The sequence below is a fragment of the Morone saxatilis genome, unplaced genomic scaffold, assembly GCF_004916995.1.
Source record: "Morone saxatilis isolate NCDOM2014 unplaced genomic scaffold, NCSU_SB_2.0 Contig2, whole genome shotgun sequence".
Taxonomy (NCBI): Eukaryota; Metazoa; Chordata; class Actinopteri; family Moronidae; genus Morone; species Morone saxatilis.
In genome coordinates this window covers 13,418,997-13,427,723 of record NW_023339762.1, presented here as the reverse complement: position 1 = coordinate 13,427,723, position 8,727 = coordinate 13,418,997, and positions in this window count along the sequence as shown.

Below are 8,727 nucleotides of genomic sequence, written 5' to 3'. Positions count from 1 at the left end.
GGAAGGCATGGCCAGGAACAAAAAAAAAAAGATAAGATAACCTGTGCCAATTCACATCTTGCCACTGCTGTGGTCTTTGCCCTAGAAAGAATGTTGGAGCTTTCCCATTTCTGCTCGCTCCCAGCAACAATTGCTGTCTTTTCCACAGTTGTGCAAGAGTTTAACTGGAGCACTCTGATCACACGAGAATGGGAAAACTGAAGAGAAGCCTGCTGTCACCCGCTAAAGCCTCCAGCTCTAGTCGAGGACTTGGAGATCATCAATAGAAATGCAGGTAGAAGAAGACCTAGTGGCTTGTACATATCAAATGAAATACTAATCATGCAATAACCTTTTCCCCTGTTATGTCCTTTGAGACATAAATATCAATGGTAATAACAATAACCTTAACTAACATAACAAAACAACATAAAAAGTTTTACAGTGCTGTTATAATGCACAATACATACTCAAAAAATGTTTTATTGTCAACAAATCCCATGTTAAGACCATAACTGACAATGACTTAGTCCGTCTCTCTGTACTTTACAACTTCCCTGGCATGTCTGTGGCTCTCAACCACAAGCCCACTAGTTCCTACTGAAGACGTAAATCTTTAAAAACAAATATATAATTTCTGAAAAAGGTATAACATGTTCCTAAAACAGCTGGACACTGTAGTATTTAGCAAATGTTGCTCTTAGCTGGACTAAATTGCGCATTTATTGGGAACGTTTTTCAGAGGAGGATTTGGGGGTGCGAGTATTTACAGCAGCAGCATGTGGGATTGACTTAAAATAAACTACACTGCCCATGTTCATCGTAACGAAGCCCCATGATGGGGGTCTATGGCACAGAGGATAAAGCCATATCAGGCTTTAGCTACAGAGACAATTTTAGAGTTGGTTTTGGTCTTCAATACAGTATATAGATATATCTGAGCAAATTAAAACTTTTAGGCAGCAATCATGACCTCAATGAGACCATCTTACTGACGTGGAATTGATATGATCAGAGACAAAATGGGCCACTAGTTAAAGAGACATTCCCCCTGCCTCTGCACTCCCATTCTGTCTAAAACGCAGGCAGATGACATAAATAAACACTCACAGAGAAGAAGAAGAGCAGCCCACTGTGCCCTGAACAGCACTCATTAAATCTAATGGGTCACGCTGCTCCAGCCAGGCTCCACTGACACCCTTAATAGAAGCCTGCATGGTTAAGGGACCATGAAGACCATTAGGGCACTTCAAAGTTCACCTCACTACATTAGGGCCCTGCTGATATGGCAAAGAGGGGACAGATCCAATTCCTCATTCACTACTTTATTTTTCCATTGGTTGGCCTGTCAATCAGCCTGCTCCATAAACAAGTGGATGCTTGAGCTGCTCATTAAGGACCATCGTTAGGAAGGCCAAGGCTGTAAATCAGCGTTTATATCAGCTTTCAGCAAAAAAAATTCTTATGGGTCATATTTTAGAGCTGACACTCTGGCTTACAGTGTTAAATGATCCCTTTGGTTTGGAAATAAGGCTGATGCTTGCACTGTAAATCAAATTTCTCCACTCACTCCTATGAACTGTAAAGGAATGGAGCCAAAGTAAAATGACAAGCATGCTGACCAGTCAAAAAAAACCCACTCTCCTAACAGACATGTAAATTCAGACTGGCCATGTTTGCTACTAACCAAAGTCTACCTCACTCAAATAACTTCAAGTGACATGTTGTAAATCAAAAAAGCCAGCAGAAGTTTTATATATTGATGCTGTCCTAAGGGACATAAAAGGCGGAGCAGACTCCTGCTGTGGCCATAAGTCAGCACCACTGCCCCTCAGCACAGCTTTGTGGAGAGGAGCAGGCGGCTGAAGAGGAAGGAACTCAACATACATCACTTTGTCCAGTAAAACGTCCCTGATTACAAGCCAAGAATGCCAGTAAACAGCTCACATTTAAGCTAAACTTTCGACACACATAAGAAACCAATTCCAAAGAAGCCTGAATATACCACTGATCTAAAAGCAGTGACATCTGTTTTTAGGACGATGTGCCGAGCATAAGACAAGATTGTACTGTCTGAGCTAAAAATGTGTTTTGAAGAGATACTCGCTGTGACATAGTATGCACATTGTAGGACATAACTCAGAATGACGGAAATAAATCAAACTCAAAATGTTTATTTGCATGTCACCGCGTCCTTGCATCACAGGATCTGACAGGTCATTGTGTCTGTAATAGGAGGTAAGTGTAGGAGGAGGACTTGGCACAGAGGTGAGATCAGAGTGGAGGTTTACTGAGAGAGGAGCAGGGATAACTTACTCTCCTGAGCTCTTTCTAATGGGCTATCTGGCTCTGGGCCAGCCTTTCCTATCAATTTATCTTAAAATCTATCAAGGAAATCTGTTTAATCTCTTTTGATGCTCATACTGTGGAGCACATCTGCAGTGTTGTAAATTTGCAAATGCACGATTCATACATGATCAAAATGTGTGTGTGATTAGATGGCTTACTTGCAAGAAACAGTGTGAGACTTTTATTAAAGTATGTAGGCAGAGTGGTCTTTTCCCAGACCAGCACTGGATCTCAGGAACATTTGCTACCAAGCTGTGAGGACACAACATGATTTGGCAAAAATAAAAGCTTTCATGAGCTATAATATTTTTGTGGTAATTACCTTGAACTTCAGTCTGTGCTGCATTTTTCCTCATCACTCCTTTTTACAACCCCAGCAGCAACTGATTTTGAGCAGGTATGCAAGGTAACCAGTCCATCATAACCACCTTGCAGAATTTAGCAGTACATCATTGTTTAAATTTTTACTTTATTGCTATTAATATTGTTTTATATATTATATTTCCACCCTTCTTATTGGTTTTATTTGTTTGTCTTTCTTAGATCTAGTTTCTAACGTAGTTTTTATTAAACAATATTTACTGTTATACCAGGTACGTCTATTTTATTGTATTTAATTGTCATTTTTATCTTTGTAGTGTGTTTTTAAATGTATCTTATCTAGTTTTTATTTATTTTTCATCTTGTCAACCATCTGTGAAGCCCTTCGAACTGCACTTGAACTTGTATGAAAGGTGCTCTACAAATAAAGTTTGACTGATTGAATGATTGATGAAACCTTTGTGACTTCTAGTGTTGCTGAGACGTCTTATTATCCATATTTTTCATTTAGCAAATAACCACAATGAATGTCATCAGAGCGAGTATCTTCCCATGTGTGAGAAGGTATTAGCTTGCTTTGTTAATCTGTGGTCTGTCTCCAGCCACTCTTTTCATTTTCCCATCAGTTGACAGTGGCCACCAAACAGCCATGGCCCACCAGCTGCCTGACAGGCATCTCTGTGGTATGTAACCATGGAGACAGCCTCACGATGGCTCACATCATTCACTGACTCCCACTAATAAAACTCCAGTTTATTAGTGTGTGGAAATGTCTAGTGTGGCTTTCTGACATGCTAACATAAACAGGGAGGGAAAGGATTTAAAGTGGTACTGACACACGGTGAAGGTTTGGGCAGGCTAAAAGAGGTGAGTGGTGTTGATCCAGTCACTGGGTTAGTGGGTTAAAGCAGCGCTCGTGTACTGTTGTAGAAAAGCAGCACCCTTCAAGTAACAGGAAAATATAAAAGTGCATATTTGCAGAAGCATTATGTCTAAGACCATATTGGTTAAGTTTATAATTTATTTATTTATTTGCATTTACAAAACGCATATGGTAGCACATAAATAATATGTCTGATATAACATGCTTCAACTGTCAGCTGGCATGCTGTAGCAATGAAATGACTCACCCTGTTGATTCCTCTAGTTGTGTACAGCTAGAGGCAACACTAGAGCCTGTCCACTGATTCCCTCGTAACACTCTTTTAGTTTGTTATCAGGCTGTGTTTCTAACCCCCTCAACCTCTTTGCGCCGGAGCAGAATTTTGTCTCTCCTCTCGACAATATGCTTTCAATTATGAATCTTGTGAATATGGGGGCGGCAAAGCATCCCTCTGATTTATTGTGCACTCAAGTCCAGCCTTGTTCAGTACATTTGCACAAGAAGCCCTCCTGCTGCAGAGCTCAAAGGTCAGACATACACAACAGTTGACCTCTCATGGACTCATGTGCAACAGGTCACTCTGGACCTGATTGACAGGCAGAGATGACAGCTCAACAGTGAAGGCCACAGGGTGAGAAAATGAGGAGCTAAGTGCTGCATTAGCCTCCAGCTGAGAGGAAAGTTTGTAACATCAGAAACATAGGGAGAACAGAGAAAGTTAAAAAACAAAACAAAACAAAGATATCTGATGAGGAAAAATGAAGTTGCCTCATACAGTCACTATCATTTGGCTGACAGCTGGCTTCTAAACATTACTCTTCTCCTTTGTAACCATAGAGCACTTTGTGGTCTCGCATGGGAGAGCTTGGGCCATCTATTTGTAGTCATCAATTAAATGAAAGTCCTGTAGACTGAAAGCACATGCTTGCCAAGTGAGTCACAGAGCACAAGAGATCTCTCAAGACAGTGGTGATGTTCGGCCTGAGAAACGACCCATCCCAACAGACTAATATCCTGGCCTTTCCAGCTCACTTCCTGTTTCGTGCTGGGTCGTGGGCACCACACTGTGCGTCACAAAGGCTGCCCGGTCGACTCTGAGTCTACTGGTTCTCTGGGACAATTCAATCTTTTTATGCCACAATAGCAGGGCTGTTACTGTGGGCTGCAGTATTATTTGGTTTACTGCATTTCCTGTGTATCAAACTGTGTTGTTGAGTAGATTTAGATTCTCACATTTTCACAATGGGTTTTGTGGTCACATCGCAGCAGATGTGAATCGTCTGCCTCCGGTATGGTTTCTGTTGAACGGTCCTCAGGGGCTTCTCCGGGCCCTTCAACTCCCCACCGGACCTAACACCTTTCACACTGGATAAACACAACACAAAGGAGAAACGTAAGTTTTATGTTATAGGGTGGGTTATTACATGGAGGAAAAGGACTCTCTAATTCCCCTGAGAGTCTAACCACTCATAAATCATCAAGCAATGAAAGTTTCCTCTCCAAACAGGGGGCTAAAACAAACTAAACAAGGAGCCCCTCATCCCCACCTCTCCCCCATCCCTCGCTCTCTTCTCCCTTTTTCCTGGTAGGAATTTTTATGAGGAAAGATGAGATGTAGTGGTGCAAGACTACACTAGCGCAAAGAGGTAAATACTACAACATCAATCCTCTGCAGTGACCCCAAACTACCAAAAAAATTCAAACATTATTTTAAGGGCTTTTACACAAGTTTCTCTAACTGCAGTCGTAAGACTACAAATCCTACTCCTGTAACTGTAGACACAATGAGAACAAAGGAGCCTTCTTGAATGTATGTTGTTCAGTGATCTTCCCTTAAGATTTGTTACTATACAGAGGATCCAAAAGCTTTTGCAAGGATGTTCCGGTTGCCACAATTAAGATGGAAAGAGGCTGACATAAGCAAAGACGCTCTGAGAGACATTTACCACAAACAATTCATTCAATTCAATTCATACAAACAATTTCAAAGCACAATAAATCCTTCATTTTGGTATACTTAAGTAACATCAAAGCAGCCTTTAAAGTGTATAACATAACGAACAGACATTAATCCCCACAGTATGTCAACACACATTATTTGCATCATGTCGATTTTTGCCAGATTTTGAAATTTCACAGATCTTAAATTTGATTCAAATGTCGTCACTCCAGAGGCAGAAGCAATGGCAGCAGAAATAGCTAATACAGTAGAAGTCTGCAATGATGCCACCAGGAGGGTTGCACACCTCAGGCTTGAGTTAATACCCCTTGTGTGTGATGTGACCGGAGCGTGCTGGTGAGAGTAAACCACCAGCATCCATCAGGAGCTGCTCGTGCTGACCACCAGTAACTCTTAACAGCTGTTAAAGTGAGATCCTGACCTGAACCAATGCAGACACTTCAAATGGGAAGGAGGGTGGAGGGTGTGCTCTGACACTGCTACTGGTGCTTACTTTATGATCAGCAGGTCAAACTCAAAATGTGCCTAAAATACCAAAGACACACTGTTTTAATTTGAGGGGTCGAACCTTATAGTCATGTCAAATTTGCTTCAGTCAACACGTGGAGTTTTTAGGATACAAATCTTAGCCCTCTTGAGAGTCGTGCATGGGAGTTAATGTTTACAGAAGCAGGGAAAGGGCACCACGTAACAAATGCATACAGATCGCATATGTGTGTGGCAGGCAGCAACATTAATTTTTTAGCTATACAAATGAGGCAAATGCACTTGCAAATGCATGTCTCCCTTTTTAAATATTAAAAAACACCTACACATGACTACCTGAAAAACTACCAACAAATAATCATGAATAAATACTTGCTGAAATCCTCATGTTTGTGTCACAAATGGTCTCTATATTAAAGGCCCCTTCTTGATGATGCTTAGAAAATAAGCAGTAGATGGAGGAGTAGCAGGAATGCTACCGCCCTCATGTGGTGAATTAAATTATTGTTGGCTCTTATATTTAGTGTTGGATACTGAACACAAAGATGTAAACTGGACTGAATTTATCTATCATTTAACATTTTATGTTTTTTAGACATTTGGGGAGGTTTACTTTATGATAACACTTCAAACAATCAGTTGTAAGAAGTACAATTATCAGGTTTTTTTTTTTAAAACCTCAGTGAGCAGATACTAGATATAATTGTGTAAATGCGAGCTAATAAATAACAGCCAAAGAGAAGACAACAATAAATGTTACTGTAGGTTTTTGAATAGCTCAAATGTATTGTATGCATATGTGTTTTCTGAGATGCTGTACAGGTTTTTATGATTCAGTTTGGTTACCATTCACTTCACCACTGGTTACTGTTTTGTGACCATTCTTGATTGCCCGTGGCGTATATGGCACAAGAAACAGAGCTGCAAATTTCTCCTTTTATTTGAGGTGACTGTAATGAGCTCCAGTATATGGCAATAAGGCAGGGAAACTAAAAGAAGTCAGCTGGCCGTAGTTCACCTTGAGCTTAACAAGTATTCATATATTCCCAAAGTCTAAATGTGTGTTCCTTAATAAGCCTGTTAGGAAAATTGTAATCACATGGTCTATTGTGTGTAGACTGTTTGGAAGGCTTGAGTTAGTTTTACAAAGTTTTATCTTCACTTTAAAAAAAAGGGAAAAAATGTGTCCAATTACTTAATATTAGCCATTGCTATATTATGCTAATTTTCTGGTTTTTACTTGTATTTGGAGGGTCAACTATAATAATAGGTTTTCATGTTTTAATGTAAAAATTTTTTTTTGTATTTTCATCCTCTGTGTGCTCTGATTGGTCAGCTCCCACAAACCTGAGCAACCCGCCCACCGTGTTTCTGCTGAGTAAGAGTTAGCTATGAGTAGGCTAACGTTAGCTGACGTTACACAACATTTCCAAGCAAATTCATTCCCACAGTTTGTTCGTTTGTTTTTCACATGTAGTTTAGTGTTACCTTTAGGGTATCTATTCAGTGGATACAGCAGCACCAACATACAGACACACATAACCCTCGAGAATAACAACAAAAGTTGGCTTTAACTGAGGCCTAGTGTTCACACAGTTGCTCTTTACTGTCCCTCAATATTACAATATTACAATATTACTCCAGCCTCGCTCCCGGGCTGTTAGCCATATGCCAGCACCAAGTTCAAGTTTGAAGTAACAGGCAGTGGTTTGATCCTAGATCCTAGAGCTTGAACTGTTAATTTAATGTGAAAAATAAGAGACACCTTGGCACCACAATAAGCCCTTCAAGCTATTTGTTATGCTATTTCTTCACTCATTAGTGAGGAGTAGCTTGAAGCTTTAACCTTGTTCTGCTGGGTTTGTAGAAGATTCATAATTTACCCAGAATGCACAGCAAACAAGTCCTTTTTGAGATAGGCAGGTTTTTGCAACTGCCTATCTGAAGATTCACTGTTATATCTAAGCCAGACTCAATGTGTGCCTTTCAGAAAATAACCCCAGAGGAAACTGAATAAAATTCAAGATGGAAGGAAACCCCCTTACAGAGCTCCAACAGAACAGTTGGAGGGTGGTGTGGAGAGAAAGATGGCAAACATCTCTGCCCGCAAGCAGACAGGACACACGATGGAGGGCAACCAGGAAAGAGTGAATGAGTAACACCTGTTTTGCTTGACTGGTACACTTCAGTCCAGATATGTCCACCCCCCCAGCTCAGCAGGACGGCCTAATTGTGGTCTTCACTCTCACTAATTCACTGTTACATTCCTGCTACTTTGCACACCTCAAACTGTGAGAAGTTTGTGCTGAGATCATGTACCATACAGCTAACTCAGGTTGTCCAGTATACATCTTCAGTTTAATCTTCTGCCTGATGATGGTGCACTTTGCCACTAAATGAAGCCATTTTGCATAATTACTACTGTCACTTTTATTACTGTACACTTTCCTGCTAATGTTTTTATACTTTATACTTATAGGTATTGTAGTTTGTAACATTTAGTGAGATCTATTGGCAGAAATGGGAATATAATATTCCATTTACAATATCTAAAGAGGGAGCAGGTATTACCGCCATGTTTCTACAGTATCTAAGAACTTGGATGTCCTAAAATGTACTTAAATTTAATAATAAATCTGAGGTCAGGTTTGGTCTTTTTAATTCCATCAGCTCTTTCACTGGTAATCTTGACACTCTGTCTAATAATATTATTATAATATTATTGCCTCTGTTTTGTCAGAAATATTGT